At 37.5% G+C, this 8,427-nt stretch overlaps 1 long non-coding RNA gene across 1 annotated transcript; it reads left to right on the top strand.

Moving 5' to 3' along the window:
• Window positions 1–573: 573 nt before the first annotated feature.
• On the top strand, window positions 574–4,389 carry LOC121132923. The gene is made up of 2 exons (XR_005869637.1): window positions 574–1,326; window positions 1,958–4,389. It is a non-coding gene; the product is annotated as an uncharacterized LOC121132923 (long non-coding RNA).
• The last annotated feature ends 4,038 nt before the right edge of the window (window positions 4,390–8,427 follow it).

The raw sequence follows: 8,427 nt of genomic DNA, 5'->3' as shown, positions 1-8,427 counted from the left end.
AGCCTAGTGACAGTCAGATCAGGCAAATGATTGTGCTAAGTCATAATCATTTTGTCAGATTTCTGTAACAGGAGAAAAATTATACTGTTCATATAATCTGCAATATTAGTTGTTGATTAATAAATTCAGTTGTACCTTCCTATTTATTATTTTGAAAGGCAAACAGAATTCATTTTAATATTGATTGTTAAGCTGCAATGTTTTTTTCTCAGTTTCCATTAGGGTTATCCTTTACAGATTGGTAGATGATAAACACCAAAAAAGGTGAGAAGTATTTGATTAGTTGGTGGGGACCACACTGAAGTAACTCCAATGTTAATAATTACCTCTTTTGAAGTGAAATTACACTTTGATTCTCATAATGATGAATCCTCATGGTACTAAAAGACCAAAAGGGGTTGGGTGAGTAGTACCTTTGGGTTTTTAAATCAATTAAAAGGGAGCTATTCAAATAAAGATGAATGAGGAAATATATAGGACATCCCGATGAGAGGATAGCAATAGGGCTTTGCAGTTAAGGGAGTATGGGTGGGCATGATGTATGTGTGTGGGGGAGGGGGTGGACTTGCCTATTACCGTGAGTACGTGTGCCGGAAAACTGTAACAGGTCCCCAGTCCCTGGTATCTACTTCTGTCTTAGTTGTTTTTAGGGCTGGGAAGAGACACCATGACCACAGAAACTCTTATAAAAGAAAACCATTTAACTGGGAATGGCTTACATTTTCAGAGGTTTAGCCCACTGTCATCATGAGAGGAAGGAAGCAAGGCACCCTGCAGGCAGACATGGTGCTTGAGAAGGAGCTCAGTGTTCTTACATCTTGACTCACAGGCACCAGGAAGTGGTCTGAACAGTGGGTATGACTTGAGCATATATGAGGCCTCAAAGCCCATCTCCATAGTAACACACTTCCTCTAACAAAACCATACCTACTCCAACAAAGTCACACCTCCTGCCACATGGGGGCCATTTTCTTTCAAACTACCACAATACCCGACATCCTCCTCTTGCTTTCACATGTGAGCATTGGGGCATGTACGTACACCTGTGCATTTACCCCCCCTCCCCCACACACTGTATCTTATGTTATTTACTTTGAATGTGTTACTTCTTTCCCAGAACCAACTTTCTCACCAACTGATACTCTACAGTACAATGGAGATGTTCCTGCAAAGGGCTCCAGACATCTCAGTTCTGGAGGTTCTGGCATGCCAAAAACTGAAACACCTACCAAGGAGTCTTTGACTTGATGATTTGATGTTCTCTCCTTATACCTGTGATAGACTCTACTTGGACCTATAGGTGAAAAAAAACTGTGTAATATACAGGTAAGTCTTGGTGGGCTTTTATCCAAGGTTATGTGGAAGAGACACACTGACTTTTATGAAACTTTCAAATCTCCTGCAGTTGAAACCAATCAACTTCCCGTCTTTGTCCAAATTATTACCAACCAGCCAGACTGGAGTAAGAAAGGAGATATATCCCATGCCTCAAACACGTAAGAACCCAGAATTCAGTCTGGCTTAGATATTGCTTGGGTTCCTGTCCCCACAAAGGGCGCCTGCTCTTTGCACATTATGGTGTGTGATGTGCATGTGCTTTTCTTTCAATAAAGTTGGCTGGACGATGTGGCTAGTAATTTTCTTGTCTTTTAATTCGTTGAATTACGAGAGAAAAACAAAAGGTTGGAACCACTTTCTACAGCCCTAGATGACGCTGATCAACAGGAGCAAGATGATTTTATGTTGCACAATAAATTATGTCTGCTTCTGCTTCAAAATATCACCTTAATGTTAGCCACCTGTGTATATCAAATGATCCTTCATTTGGGTGATAAATTTTAAAACATCATATAAAAGCCATTATGTAAAATATATTTAAAGATGAGTGCTTATTCACAAGATAACAGATGCCTAATCTGAAGCCCAATCATTTTTCCTTGACTATTTCAATCTGCAGCACAAATGAACAGACATACCAGTGGAAAGCAATTGAATTGGTTTCAGTCTTACATGTAAGTTGGATCCTATGATCATAAAAACAACTAGCAAGTGTCTTTCATAGGTAAGCATTGCCTCTTGAGATCTCTGCCTCTTTGGGAATGGCAGTCTCAGATGTAAAAGACAATTGTACATTGCAAAGAGGCTGGCAGATGAAACATTTCAACAAAATAAACCTGGAAACAAATTAAAGCATGCAACTTGAAAATAGCACATACATTAAATCTATAAATATAGCAAATATTTATCAGAAATTGGTAGAAAGTATCTTTTCCAAAGTATGTGTAAATAACAACACATTCTCCAAAAATAACTACCTTTTATCCCTTTGTACTCTGCAACTCTTTTATCTCCCAGGATAGAGCACTTGGATGATCGGTATCTATTTATTAGATGCCCTTACAAGGCTGCTATGGTGCCTCCTCTGATCCCTAACAAATGTTAATGACATTGGCATTTAGTTGATATGACTTTCCTTTTCTTAGTGCAGTCCTTTTCCTTAGGCGATTTGCTGTGTCATCTCATTATATCCATGGCTTGAAAGAAGAACCTAGTCTTAAAGTTTGAGGTGGGTTATTGATCTCCGAAGATGATATAATTCACTGCCCAGGATAATTCAGACCTATTAAAAAACTCTAAACAAAATTCTCGGCTATACTTTTCATATGTAATTATGCTACATGAAGTATTAAAATTCTGGCATTTCTTACTATTCTTGCAACAATTTATTCAGGTCAAAGTCAAATTCTTAAAACTCATTTGGAATCCTCTACACACATATTTCTTTGAAGAGTTTTAAAATACATTCTTTTGTACAACACTAGTAATTATTGCTAATTGTCCCAATTGGCGATATGTAAGTTTGATTTACTTCTTTCATTGTATCACTTATCATTTGACCAAAGTCAGGACTAAAAATTTTTTTGCATTTTAAATATATTCTCTAAGATTATACCCCAGGGCTGTGAAGAGAAGCACCTTTGAGAATGAGGTATCACTTAACTATGGGATTGAACAGAGAGTGATAAAACAATGAAGGGAATCATGGGTGTTCCAAATCACCCAGGAAACTTAATTACATTTGTGTTTCACAAACAGGAAGATGAATATTTATTGTAGAGATTAGCAGCGTTTGAATGGAACAGCACATATGTTTATTAACTCTGTTTGGAGGAGATCCTCAGGAAAGACATGATTAGTTGTGATCTCAGCCTTCCACAAATACTGAAAATATTTCTCCACAAATAATTGCTCATGTGGAATAGATGGTTTTGTGTTTTAGAGAGTAATTAAAATAGCCTTTTTGAGTGGTTACTTAACTACCTGCCAGTAGCCAACACGGGAAGCTTATACACACTTAATATTTTAGTTTTATACATATGCTTTCCCTCACACTCCTAGGGTATAAAGTCAAGAAAATATTTAATAAGGCCATAAAGATGAGTAAAGTGCTTGCCTTCAAGCATATTGGGCTGAGTTGAATCCTCCAGAACTCAAGTCAAAAAGCCAGGCACACATGTAAATGCTGGAAAGGAAGAGACAGGTGATCTCTGAGGCCTACCCTACCTGGAAAGCTCCAGGATATTTATCACATGGTAAATAGCAAGTGTTTTTTATTTTCCTTACTTTATCGATAAAGAGACTGGCAAAGATAGCTGGAATTAGAGAATTGTATTATGTTCTTAACTGTGCTACTCAATGCAAATCACCATGGATTTACATTATTTAAAAGGCCTGATATTAGTTTAGTTAGATCATTCTTTGACTGATTTAGTCCCTGTATAACATTAAGACTAGAAAAGACTAAGATTTTAATTTTGCAGAAGAGAAAGTTTATGCACATAAAGATATGGTGTATTACTAAATGTCCAACATCAGAGCCTTATGTGTATTGGCTCATAGCCTAACACTTTTATTCCTTTTAAAATTTAATTCAATTTACTTATTTATTTAGTGTCTCTACCTCTGTCTCTGTCTCTCTCTCTTTCTACGTGTGCTATTATAGTGTATGTGTTACTGTGTGTGTGTGTGTGTGTGCCAGAGGACAACTTATGAAAGTCAATTCTCTCTTTCCACAGTATGGGTTCCAGTGATCAACCTCAGTGATCAAACTCAGCCATCTCACTGACTCTAGCATTTTTGTGTTTGAGTACTCATGTCTTATCTATCCTGTCAATCACACCATCATCAATATGCTGTCCTACTGGAACTGAGGCATGTGGTACCATGACCAACAACAAGAATAAAGACTACAATACGCAATAACAATTGGCTTGGAAATTTCCTTTTATTGACATTTAGCTAAGCTAAACATTTCTACGGTTGAAGAGGACCACTGGTATTTGAAATTCATCTTCAAAGAAAATGTTAATAAAAGCCTTTTTTACCATACACATGGATGTCTGTTAGATCCTTAAATTGTAAACTAATTAAAAATTCACACACAGTTTCGGTGCTTATGCAGTTCTTCTACTTAACATCTCCCAATTGTGCTGTACTGTCTATTCATATCAAGAACTCTGTGCAACAGGAGACCATGGAAGTGGAACTTAGTCATTAGTTACATCCCTATGTAACTGATCTAACAGAGGACTAGGTAAGGCAGTGTTAATAGCAAGGAATGGTATAATTCTACAACAGGGTAATCAAGTAAAACCCAAACAAAAATTTCTATAGCAACTGACAAGAAGAAAGGTGCTGTTAACTAAAGGTATTTAGTTCAGGGTTTGGGTTTATAATATGGCTCACTGAACATCCATTCCCTTCCTTCCCTAACCCCTCCCTCAGCTCTGGTCAAATTAGGAGAGGAAGAAAATACTAAGAGGTAGGTGCCTTAATACAGTGTAAATAATCTGGCTAGAGCTGAGTGTGGGACTAGAGAAAAGAAATGATTTTTAAAGATGAGAACACTTTTAACAAGTGAAAAGAGAAAAATGCATTTCAGCCAGACAGAGACTATCCTTTCTGAAAGAAAGGATACAACTTGGCGTAAGAAATATTTTTATAATATATACAGCAGTTTTCAAGGTGCTTTATGGTGCCTTAGTTTAATCTGCATGACAATCATGGGCTAGATACGAAAGCACCAGAGCGGAGCTGACAGATGGAAACAATGGTACAAAAAATACTTAAATACCTAAGATCATATGATAAATACATGGTGGAATTGAGATTAGAATTTAGTCATTCTGGTGGACCCAAAGACCTTTCTGGACAACTATGTAAAATAGGCTTTATATTTTTAGAACATCTCATTGGAAACAGGCAAGACAGAGTTCATGAAAGAGGCTTGCTTGAGTTTTAGGGAAACAGTTGAAAAGATTTTGAAACTAGAAAGGTAAAGGGTAGGAACAGTTTTAGCCAATAAATGGCATGGAAAAATATAAGTAAGCTAGTAGACATGTGGTAAAAATGAAAAAAATGCCATGACTGGAGAGATGGTGCAACAGTTGAGAGCATTGGCTGCTCTGATACAGGACATGGTTTCGATTGCTAGATGAACATGGTGGTGGCTCACAACTGCCTGTAGCCCTAGTTCCAGAGGGTCAATACCCTCTTCTGGCCTACTTGGGTACCAAGTAGGCATGTGGTACACATACATACATACATCTTTAAAGATGTATCCTTTTCTTGTGTGTGTTTTTTTATGTATGTGTGTTTGTGTGACAGAGAGACACACAGATACAGAGAATATGCAATCCTGGCTCTATAATGAAATGAACATGGATAGCCAGAGCAACATAAGAGCACTCTCATCCTCATATACTTGGAATGTTGGAAAATTAATTAGAAACTGTCTTTTCTAGGGTGAGACACAGGTCTTGTTGAATTAAAAAGCTTCATCACAAGTCTTCAGTATAAGCAAGTGGCCTTCACCATCTGATGCCTTGCTTATTATTCTGGTGGAACCTCACAGTCTCTGAAACATAACATTTTTTCCCCTGTCAAGGAGCATATCTGCAAGAGAATGTTAGTGCTTGACTCTGCTCATACTAGCAGATGTTGTAAAGGAGCTCAGGCCAGGAGAAAGAGCCCATGGCCAGCTGTTTCATAGCCTACAATTACAACCTTCATAAATGAATCACTTCCTTTGGCTAGTAGTAGCTGGGACTGAGCACAGCATTCCCTGAATTAGAAGCTCTGGAAGCAGTTCACTGTGGGACCTTTACCATGCAGGACTGAGAAATGAGGCATGGAACAACAACAGCCATCCTGCCTGTCTGTAAAAGCAAGTTAGCAGCCTGGTGAGTTCATATGAGTACAGTCATCAAATCCTTGGTAATGTAATTGGTTTGACTTATTAAGATGTAGCTTAGAATATAAGAAAATCTCCAACTAGACAACATAATCTGGTGTGCAGTGTGCTAATTAACCAGCTGGGTCAGCTTTTATAGACTTAATTTTACAGATTTCCTTGAGGACCTAATGTAGTTTGATGACGCAGAGCTCTATCTTTCTCCTGCTAGAACTTAATAGTCATCGTTCCTGTTCTTCTTCTGTGTGATGTCACAGATCTCATCTCTGTTTCTTTTGCGAGATGATTTCCTTTCATACAGAAAGCCCTTTGTAGGTGTCAATATTAGACACTGCCTTGACAAAATTCTGAGTTTCCTTTTGCTACCCAGACAGCTCTTTTCCTGCTTTGTTTACTAGTCATATTACAGGGTAAAGAATTATGTTTCAGAACCACCATCCCGGGGTGAAATAGAAGAACAGAAATAGAGTAGCAATAAGGACTATGCTGAAGGTAAGAACATGAGCTTGGTGTAAAGAAAGAGGAAGTAGGAAATCAATTAGCTGTAAGCTTTTACTGATTAAAGCCATGGGGGCTGTGAAGAAAGGGGAAACAACAGTAACAGTCCTCTTTACAGATCGAAGTCATTCAGTTACAGAAGCAAGTAGAATGGCATCCCAATCAAGGCGTTTAATTAAACTTTTAATAGTAATATTGCTTGATGTAATAAAATCATAAACTATAAAAGAAAACAACTACGAACATACTCTGACTGTGAATATGGCAACATATTTTCTTATCTTTCTGCCCAAATCATCTTTACTTGCTCATAGTCATTTTGAGTGTATACTTTCATATTCTCTCTTCCTAATCAGCTTATGTCATTGTAATTTTTAGTCAATGTAAGTCTTCTGAAAAAAAAACCTATACAATTTTATTGCTATCTTTTATCAACTTAAATTACAGTTACAGAAAAAATTAAGTTTCCTTTTGCAGTGTAGGGTAACATATTCACACATTCTAAAGTTTAAGGGTTGATTATTTTAGGGAGCCATGAGAAGAGAGAATTGTTATCTTTCATGTTTATCACTGCTGCCCTCTAACATGTTATTTCTCTCATTCCTTTCAGCACAGTTTTCTTCTAGTAGAGATTACTGTCTGTTCTCCCAGATTCTCATTTCACAATCTCTATATCTCTTTTAGTTAATGTAACTTCAAATCCTTCCAGTGTTCTCTCCAAAACTGACATCCTAAGAATCAGACTTGTACATTTGTTGCCTCCCTGTGTTATAATGTGCCCAAGAAACTAATATTAGTCATACAATCTCATTACAAGCCCTTACAAGCAGGAAGCAAGGATCCTAAAGTCCTGGCCAGCATGTGGACCCCCATCTCCTGGCATCTTATTAGCTCACTCTTCCACTCATTAGAAATGTCTTGCTTTACTGATTATCCAGGCTCTTCTGTTTGGAATTCTCTAACCTCATACTTTCTTTTCTGAAAATCACTTGTTATTAAAAATGCTTTTGAAAAATGTTAACTGCACTGTCCACTTCTCTAATTACTGTAATAAAAATGTGTGCATATTAACATTCTTATTTCATTGTTTTTTTTTTTTTACCCAAGTTTTTGACTTCTAAACTGGGTGCTCCTTTTCTGAAGGAGACAGTTCTGAGAAGAACAGCCTTTTCTGAAGTTACTGAGTTTCCTCCCTTGTTACCTGGTTATTGTCTCTAGATACAATTAAGAGCATGATCTAAGCAACACCTGAAGAATTTTGTTATGAAGAGACTTTGGCTATTGGGCAGGAATGGATGCAGTCACGGCCCTGAGTGAGGGTGACCTCTGGTGGACATATCTCATCATTATGAGATGCTGTTACTGTTGTGTTTGTTTCCAAATCATTGTGCTAAGACATATATAGCATAAGACACATCAGTGTATCATGTTGAGTGTACAGTTCAGCTTTGTAAGACCACACTGTTGTACATCCAGTCTCTCTAAGTCTTTCACTGGCTAGGGTGAGATTGTAACCCATTAATATCAACTCTCCATTCCCCCACTGTATCTCCTGGCAATACCACACTACTTTATGCATCTGACTATACTAGTTTCTGAAGACAGTGTTTGTCATTCTGGCTTGTCTCACTTACTTAACGTAATGTTGTAGGTTTCACCTGGGTCATAACAGTATT

Source organism: Mesocricetus auratus, unplaced genomic scaffold (genome assembly GCF_017639785.1).
Source record: "Mesocricetus auratus isolate SY011 unplaced genomic scaffold, BCM_Maur_2.0 Super-Scaffold_100018, whole genome shotgun sequence".
NCBI classification, from domain to species: Eukaryota; Metazoa; Chordata; class Mammalia; order Rodentia; family Cricetidae; genus Mesocricetus; species Mesocricetus auratus.
The sequence above is the reverse complement of the archived record's forward strand: the minus strand, read 5'-3'. Positions and strand labels throughout refer to the sequence as shown.